At 38.3% G+C, this 9,724-nt stretch overlaps 1 long non-coding RNA gene across 1 annotated transcript; it reads left to right on the top strand.

Annotated features, from left to right (window-relative positions):
* The first annotated feature begins 427 nt into the window (after nucleotides 1-427).
* LOC116522399 lies at nucleotides 428-2,013 on the top strand. Its single transcript, XR_004256968.1, has 2 exons — nucleotides 428-1,115; nucleotides 1,722-2,013. It is a non-coding gene; the product is annotated as an uncharacterized LOC116522399 (long non-coding RNA).
* Nucleotides 2,014-9,724: the final 7,711 nt, after the last annotated feature.

Genomic DNA, 9,724 nt, shown 5'->3' with positions numbered 1-9,724 from the left:
GTGCTGCACTAATAAAGAAAAGCAAACTTATTAAAAATAGAAGAGGCCAAGACCCTTGGACCATCTGCTTTTTTTTTACTTGGCCTGGATGATTGGCAATTTGTCTCTTCTAGGAGTCACACATATGCCAAATGCCAAGTCCTTATGAGATAAAATTTATAGACTTTCAAAACTAAAATCTCCGTGTCCACCTTGCCATTCTTAGACCATCTGCCTTCTTGGCTTCCAGCTAGTATTTAGCCTTGGCAAGCATACTGATTTACAGAAATGATGCAGGCGGGTTGGGTAATACAGATTAGCAAATCAGTGGTTTCCTTGCAGTATCCTTTGCCAGAAATTAGAAGGACTGCCCTTCTGAAGGACTTCAGTCTGCTGAATAGAATGCAAGCAAATGTCAGAGTTGGTGATAGTGTGATTGACAAGTCATCCCAGACATTTTCCAAATGAGCATTTGGACCTGACTTTGGTGGAGGCAGAGCGCCGAGCAAGAAGAAGTGATAAATGTACCCATTCATTGGATGTTGCAGATAGCATTTGGGTCATTGGAGACCAGCTGGCCAAGCGAAGCAGACTTTGGCTTTTAGAGTTGAATAACCAGGCTATAAAGGATCTGTTGCAGAAGAAAATCAAATTTTCTTCATTTTCTTAAAAACAGTATTTGGTAACAATGTGTATTTTGGGATATAGTCCTATATTCATAGATGGAAAGAGCATTTAGGGCCATGTCCTAATATTGTCCTTCTCTATCAGTCCAATGGTAAAGTTGAAGTTTCACTCAAACTAACAGAGGAAGAAGAGGTAGGGAAAACAATTTGACCCAAGATTTATGTTATTAAGTATTAATTAGACTGCTACCCAGAAAATGTTAACATTGGCAAATAAAATGAAAATTAATTTTAATTAAAAAAAGGATAGGACTTTGACTGCATTGCAGCCACCATCTGAGAGGGGGGAGGGGGAGGGAGAAAGAGAAATGTTCCGTACATGCCAACATGTGGTCACTTTAAAAATATTGAGAATCAAAAGAATGTTTGAAGCCTGTTCCCAATCAATGTTTAACCAATTTTCAGCCGGAATGGTCTAATCTTACCATAAACACCCCAGCAGAAGCAACGGTAAGTAGGAGAATAAGTAAGGACCCTGTTTATATATTTTGCTGGATATCTTCCAAGGATGAGAGATTGTTTTCAAGTGATATTTAGCTATTCAGAATAACAGAGTTGGGAGAAACATTGGAGATTTTCTAGCCCAACCCCCTCCACAAGCAATATACTATTCTGGACAAACAGTTGTCCAATATCATTTTAAAAATGTTCAATGATCAAGGATCTACAACTTCTGAAGACAAACTTTCAATGCTGTTCCAATGATTAATTGTTCTTTCAAGAAATTTCTTAGTTCTTGGTTTGTTTTCTTCTTGATTCTACTACTTTGAAACAGTGGAACAACCAGGGATATGGGTAAAAGAAAATTTATTTGGGGAAAAGATAGAGACTTACACAAGAAAGAGAAAAACCAGATAAAAAGAGCAACATAATAAAAGAAAGAGCACATTCTATTTCTGTCTCTGTCCAACGGAATCTGCCTAAAAAAAGAATGTGAAATACAAACAACATGAGCAGCATTCAGATAAAAGCTCTGGTAAAAAGTATAATTTTTAGAAATTATATTTGGCCAGTTATTCTTGTCAATATCAGAATACCACTAAATTTTCTCCTCAGATTTGTTCCTGTATGGAAGGAAAGCCAACATAATATTGAAGAACCTACAAAGGCAGAAAGCAGCAATATCTCTCTAATAATTTGATTTGGAGATTTCTTTCAAAGGGTTGATTTAATTAAATCATTTGAATCAGAACATTCCTTTGATGTTTCATATGGCCCATATCAGAAGGTATGGAATAAAAATCAGTTATATGTGCCATTTTACTGTGATGTATTTTGATGATATATAAACATTTGAATTTATATTATTGATTGTGTAAAAAGGAAAATAAAATGAAAACTACATTAATTGTTTAGTGTAGTCTCATTTATGTCTCCTTAGAAGTAAATATCACTGCATTCAGAGAAATATATATGGAACTGCTGTCTTCTTTATTTATTTATGGCTGATCTTGTTTGTAAGTTTCTAATGGATTTTCAGAGATTCCATCCAAAGATTCCATTCTATACAGGATTTTGCAACTAGAAGTCCATCAATGAATCTCCCAGCCATTATTACTTATTTGCATGAACTGCTTTTGCCTACCCCATTAATATCTTCATTCTCATTAGGCTACAAATTAGAAGAATCATCTTAAGAATGTTATATAAATTGGCCTTAATAAATTCAAGTCATAAAAATGCACAAAAGCCAGATCAATCTCAATTGATTCTAGTACTTTGTGTACATTCGATGATTAAAATCAAATTACTGATTTGATTGGGAAAGATAAGTGACACTCATTTAAAAAAAAACACCTTGAATTTTGATTACACCATCGTGGCTACTATCTCAACATTTGTTTTAAACATGTCCTATAGATACCCCAAATCTGAGATAATAGTTTTGAGCTTCAGTCAGTTCTTTCCATCTAGAGCTGATCTTTTGAGGTAGGAAAGGAAAACAGAAAAAGTCTAGTAAAACAAGTAAAACAACACAGTACCTGACTTGTCCTGATCCTAGTCTTTTTAATTAAAAGACATTTTTTCCATTTATCAGAATTACCTTCTACATGCCCTGTGAACTTACAACTTGGAAAATAATACAAATACATCCTATCACATACTTAGAAACTTATATTGGAGATTTAGATCCTATCTCCTTCTGCAGCCTTAACACTTGGAAGTAACATATTATTTATTATTTTTGTCTCCTGAGTTGAAAATTAATCACATTATGTGGCCAGATGTCAGCACCTAAACAACCTTTCTTCATCTCAAAAGCTAAGCAGGGGCAACTGAGACTGATTTTTGGACAGAAGTCTACCAGAAAATACCAGGTCTGGAGACCAGACTCACCAAAGAAGGCAATGGCATATTGTTTCTCTGTTATCAAAAAAAATAACAAGGCCCAGTCTACAAAGTTGTTAGGAATTTACTCAAAAAAGTGTATTCAAGGCATATTTTAAAAAATGTATTATAATTCAGAGTCCTAGACATACAGTGCTGTAAACACAATAATTGTATGGATATACATTTTTAATGTCAGGAAGAAAGCCTTGATTAATGCAGAACTCTCTGTGAATCGGAACCTTGGTGAGGCTGAGGTTGAGGAGCCATTACATTCTCTCTATGTATGTATGTATATGTGTGTAGTCTAATGCTATGGCCTTGCTCTTTTACAAAAAAGCAGATAATTGGTTGTGTTTCCATCTTGTATTGTATATAACACCAAAATCACTGTACCCTAAATCATTTCCAGAAACATTTGCTCTCTTTCTAAAAATATACCCAGGCAAGCCTATTTATATGATCTATATTCTTTTCTCTCTCTACAGCTTTCATAAATAATACTAACTGATAGCATTGTGATATTGGCTCTCTGCTTCTACCTTTCAGCAGGGCCAAAGATTGTCCAGCTATTTAATGAAGAGAATCTCTTTGGAGATTAGATCTGAAGTAAAAGATAGAGGAACCTTGACTTTAAATGGATTTTACTGAGATAGCCATTTCCTGAATTTCATTGCTATACATGCAGGGGAAGGAGATAGTTATTTCCTTTTAATATAAAACTATCTATGTAGTCTGTCATAAAAATATATTTCGACTCTGCTTCGATTCTCTCCTAATGGCTTCCCATAAAACTTAAGGAATATAATGCTGAAAATGCTTTTGCCCTGGCAAAACTGATAACAGTATTTGGGAGATAAGGTGACACTCAACATGTACAGCTGGGAGAAGAATCCAACGTCGCGACGATTCGGACATGTGGTCTCGATGCTCTGAGACCGCAGCCGATACTTTTGCCACTGGGTGCTCCAATCGGAGCTAAACCATCCCGCAGAGATGGTGAACAGGAAGAATACGTCTTGCTGACATCAGGGACATCGCAAAGTCCCTGATCGATGCTAGAGAAGTTCTTCAAGCCGGCAACACAAAAACCAGCCAAGGTTGACAAAATCAGGGTGGCTCCAAAACAGAAGGATACGGAAAGAGAAAGTGTTTCCAGCTGATGAGGAACTTTTACCATTTTAAAAAGAGACTGCCTATAAAAAACTTAAAATTAATTTAAATTGGAGAACAGAAGAATTAAGTGGCGGAATTAAATTTGGAATGGTTTTGGACAGTAGGTTATTTTATTTTTTAAATGCTATCTTCATGGATGGAATTTATGTATTTTCTCACTGATTATCCTGGCTTGGCATGCCAAGGTCTCACTGCTTGGTTATAGAGAGTGATAAGAAGGAAAGCATACAGATGTCCCTTTGAAGTATATCTTTAACCAGAGAAAAGTGAAAACAAAACATTATTGTGAATCTATGTTTAATTTTATTAACCTTCCAAGCTAGAGCAGCTTTGTTTGCTAATGGGAGATAATGGCATAATTTCAACAGCAGAAAGAAAATTTAAATCTGCAAAAGATATTCTCAGAAATACAGAAATTATCAAAAACATATGAGAGATAGAGAAGAGGTTGGAAAACTTAGAGCATCTAACAGCAAAATATGATGAAGAATTTGGAGATGTTTATCAAGTGGAAAAAGTGGTGGTTAAAATTCTAAAAATTGAAGAGGAAAATGAATATAAAAAAATTTAATTTGCTGATATTTATGGTGATTGGTTTGTCTCTGAAAATGGAAAGAGTGGAATACTGAAAGAGGAATTAAATGGAGGGGAAATTTATCCCAGATGGCAAGATACAGAAGAAGAAAAAACAAAAGAATTTATGGATTTAAAGAGAGGCATTTTATTAGCAATATCATTGATAACACTACTGACAATCAAAGATAAGCTAACTAAGGAAACAGAAGAACGGCATTGAGATTACATGAGAGATCTTATAAGCAAGGAGTTGCTAAGAGGAGTCCATTTAAAGTTGATTAAGGAGATGATTAGAGGACTGACACCACAAATGGCAGAAGATATGAGACTGTTTTGCTGTTGGAAAGATACAGGTTGATAGATGGAAGAGTATAATTTAAAACTAGTTAAACTTAGTGAAATTTATTGACAATAGATATAGTTTAAATAAATAATTGATAATGTTACTAATGTATACAATGTGTAGTGTTATGAGTATAATTGGATATGAATATTGAATGGTACCCATGAAAGGAAGATTAGAAATCCCTTCACTCCCACTTCGCCTGAGCTCCTTCCTCCAATCACATCGCCCTACTCCCTCCTACCTCCCCTCTCAGTAACTTTCTTCCTCCTGCCTCCAAGCGAAGCATGTGCACCCGCAGCTGGGAAAGGACAGGGCAAAGAAACAACCGTCCTGGAGCAGCTTGAGAGGTGGGCGAGCGGGCACTTGGAGGTGTAGGGGGGAAGATGGAGGGGCAGCTGACTTTCATGGGGTGGGGTCAGGCCTCCTTCAGACACCAGTGAGAGGGTGTCTTCCGATTGGAGGGAGAGGAAAGCACAAGGAAGGTACACGGGAAGTAATTGGAAGTGTGGGAGGGCCCTACTGGAAGAGTCTGTTTGACGTGCAAGATGGGGAGAATCAGATTCAGAATGTGGTCACAGATAAATGTGGTTGCTTTGCTTAAATTGGTTCACCCAAAATGAGTCACAACGGATTAGATTCCTGCAGTGTGCCTAATCATCATGATTGTAAACAACCAGCCAGAGTAATATAATAATTAAAATAACCCACGAACAAGCAAAGAGGCATCGGGGCAACCAGGTCACTCACCCTCAGAGGGAGGAAGGGCCAGTTGGTAGAGATGCTTTGGACCTGCTGATTCAGGCGGACGGGGCTTTACTGTCCCACGGTAAATATTCCATCCCTCATCCTGGAGCCTTCGTAATGGCAGGAACTTGTTCTCACATGCCCGGGCTTGTGCAGAGGCTTCCCCCCAAGAGTCTCCGGGGCTGTGATTGTGCAGGGTGTATGCGCACCTATGTTTTCCATGACGTGGGGCCCCAGCCAACTTTTGGGCCACTAGCAGCTACCTTTCAGGAAACACATAAAAAGAGGAACTGTGCAGGGAGACAGTGGGAACAAAGCCACTGGCCCGAACTGCAGGACTGATGGCAGGGAGCTGGCGAGGCTCTACGCAGCCGGCAATGACTCTGGAGTCCATCCGTGGGGGTGGGAAGACGAGGAACACAAGGGGGGCTGGAGGGCCTTGTCCTTCTGAAGAGGATCTGCCAAAGAGGGTCTGTCCCTGAAGAGGGTAGATGTGGTGGAATCTGTCTTGGGATGTTCTGCGGAGCCCCCAGTGAAAAACACCGTTGCCAGGTACTTTTAAGCGGGAATGGCTTTTTAACCAGAAGGCTGTCAAAGAGATGAGGGCAACGCCCACTATGTGGGTTTGTCCAACAGCCAAAGAAGGAACAGGAGGCGAGGATTCGGCTGTTGCACAAGCCCACGGGTTTGTGCTGCTTTCTTCTTTGATAGCTGCCTTGTTTCCAATGAAGGGGGTGGGGAATCCGTGCAATTTCCTCCCTCTGCATGGATTCCCCACCACCTTCATTGGAAATGAGGCTATCAAAGAAAAGAGGGCAACGCATGCCATGTGGGCAGGGCCTCTGGAAGAACGGGTACGCTAAGGCAAGCTAAATTTTACCAACCGGTACATCTGTATCAGTCCGTACCGGCTGAAACCCACCCCTGATTTGAGACCTACCATAGAGTAATATTTCAGACAGAAAACACCTACTTTTATTTTCCCAAAATTGATGCTTTATTGAAATTTAGGTAACTCTTTCCTTCCTTCCATCCATCCATCCATAAGAAAAAAAAATATTAAGATACAAGTTCACATTTTCTGCCAATCAGCCATGCCCTTGTCCAGAATACTCAATTCCATTCCTATCTTAACAGATTTTCTGCTTTGCTACCACAGTAACAATCATTCTGAAGTCATGGAGCATTTTTCATTCCAATAAGCTATTTATGTTTCATTCACCCACACAAGTGGAGCAGTGGTAGGATTCAATATTTTTACACCCAGTTCTGTGGGCTGGCTTTGTGGGCATGGCAGGGGAAGGACACTGCAAAATCCCCATTCTCTCCCCCCCCTCAAAATCTCTGCTACCAGTTCTCCAGAACCTGTCAGAACTGGCTGTATACCACCTATGAAAGTGGGGGTAATGTTTCTACCATCACCTCTCATGTGGATTGCTTTTACTTAGACAGTTTTCTCTGGACTTACTTGATTTTAAGTGCATAAATTTATAAATACCCTATCATATTTTGGGTACCTGGAACATAGCAATGGTAAGATTCAATAGCATTCTGTATGTTTGTTTATTTAATGAACAAACACGTGCTTGCATTTCTTTTTCATTAGCAAGGTGGTACACAAAGCATCATGTTGGAAGAAGCACCCATCCATGTAAAAATGTGAAAATAATGGTTATATCCTGTTTTGAAATTAATATAACTTCTTGTATTCTTTTGCCTATCATCACTATCATAATTAATAAATATTTTATTTATTATGTGTACCGCTGCTTGGAATGGGCCAAAAACAGAATGCATGGAGGCCAAAAATGGGCAAATGGATGCCGAAAATGGAATGCACGGAGGCCAAAAATGGGGCATGTGGAGGCAGTGATAGGTGGCAACGCCGATGGATGGTGACAGTGCCGATGGGTGGTGATAGCACCAATGGGTGGCAGCAATTCCTGCCGCCTGGAACAGCTGATTGGTGGTATTCCAGGAATAAGATCCAACAGCCAAACAGCTGCTCATGCTAAATCAGACTGTGCTAAAGCTGACCAGGCTGTTTGCTGTTTGCTACAAGGAGGCAAATTGCTGGGAGGAAGAGGCCAAAGGATGGAGCTGATTGGTGGGTGGTGCTTTGGCAACATTTGCTCTATAAGATGCACAGACATTTCCACCCACTTTTTCTGCAGGAAGGAGCCATATTATAGTCCAAAAAATACAGTAGATTATTTCCACCACTTTAATGCCTCATCTACTCCACTCCTTGTAAGCATTTTTATACAATGTACTGTCCTTTCTAGTTGCTACTTCAGTCAGATAGTTGAAATATACGGGATGTGGTGATTCTACATTGTTTGTTAAAATTGTTGCACAACCTTGGCTCATAAAATCTAACAGGGGGCATCTCTGCAAAATAAAAATGATGGCCACAACTATGATGAAAGACACCATCCTCACATCTTTTTTGACATGCCGTTGGACAGGCCCCTGATCTGGTTAACAATGGCAGTGGTGGCAATGGCAGCTAAAATAATGCTTTCATGCCCACCTGATTATCTATGACCATTAGCATTAATTTTTAAAGTTCTTCTTACTTTTGCGTATTTGAAAAAGAGAAACAGACAGATCCATCCACTCAGTTAAATATGCTTTATTAGTAAAACAGACTTAACAACATTGTGGTTAAACACAAGGCTTGGAATCCATGCTTAGTTCAGCATATGCTGTTTATGCCAAAAAGGAAGACCAACTTAAAGCAGGGCTTGGAATAAATGAACAAATGATAGCACTGATTGACACTGTGGGGGTGTGGCTAAAGTGCTGAATAAGATGTGAGGAAATCTAAGTTTTGTCCACCCTCATCCACAGAAACCTATGAGTAACAATGGGTCAGGCACTCTCTGTCTGGGCAATAGACTGCAAAACTGGAGGGGGGGGGACAAAAGCAGGCAATGCCTTTTGCTCCTCAATGAAATGTAGGATGTAAATAAAACAAATTAAACATAATAGGATATAATTTACTGTTGCTTGAGCAAAATTAAGAAAATAAGATCTTCACGTTGTAATCTTATGTCCATTTAGCAAAGTAAAATTCATTAACTCAGTAACAGAATAGATATCTCTATGTTTGTAAAATAAAAATGATCAAAGCCACAGCTTTCATGCTGTTGATTAAACTGACAATTAGGCATGATGATTCCTTTCTCAAATTACACCATGCAAAAATAAATCTTATACCATTATGATATTTGACCTTCCTGAGCACTATAAAAAAGAGCATTTCTTTTCTCTTCTACTCAGCCAGGTAGAGTGAGAAATGATTTAAAAACTCTTTTCTTCCCTCTGTTTTGTACTTATTCTTTATGTAACCAGCAGAATTATGGAATACTGCACATCCTCCAGTATGAGATAAATGAAAATGTAGCATGAGGATGAATTTGCAGTAGATTCATAATGTTGACAATGAACAAGCTTCTGAATTATATTTGTTTTGGTGTTTGAGGTATGAGCTACCAAAATTTAAATAGAGTTCATCATATTTACTTATGCTATGTCAGTTAAGTTATTAATTATTTCAACAGCATAAAACAATCACACATTGAGATATTTTCATATAGTAAAAAAGTCAGTGTATTTTAAGTGTCGTAGATACAAGTTTACCTTCACTGTGGAGATTAATTATGTGACCTGGGGTCAGTCTTTCATTTCCTAATTTATCTTACAGAATTGTTATTGTGAATGCTAATATGGAAGAACATGCTTATGTAAAACATCCTTGATCAGAAGAAAACACAGAATATCAGTCTAGTAAATAATGATATTAAGTGGCATAGAAACTGAATCAATGAATTGCAGCATATACCACAGTTTTATATATTAAGACATATCAATATAATATTGGAAA

The sequence above is a fragment of the Thamnophis elegans genome, chromosome Z (genome assembly GCF_009769535.1).
Source record: "Thamnophis elegans isolate rThaEle1 chromosome Z, rThaEle1.pri, whole genome shotgun sequence".
In the NCBI taxonomy this organism is placed as follows: Eukaryota; Metazoa; Chordata; class Lepidosauria; order Squamata; family Colubridae; genus Thamnophis; species Thamnophis elegans.
The sequence above is the reverse complement of the archived record's forward strand: the minus strand, read 5'-3'. Positions and strand labels throughout refer to the sequence as shown.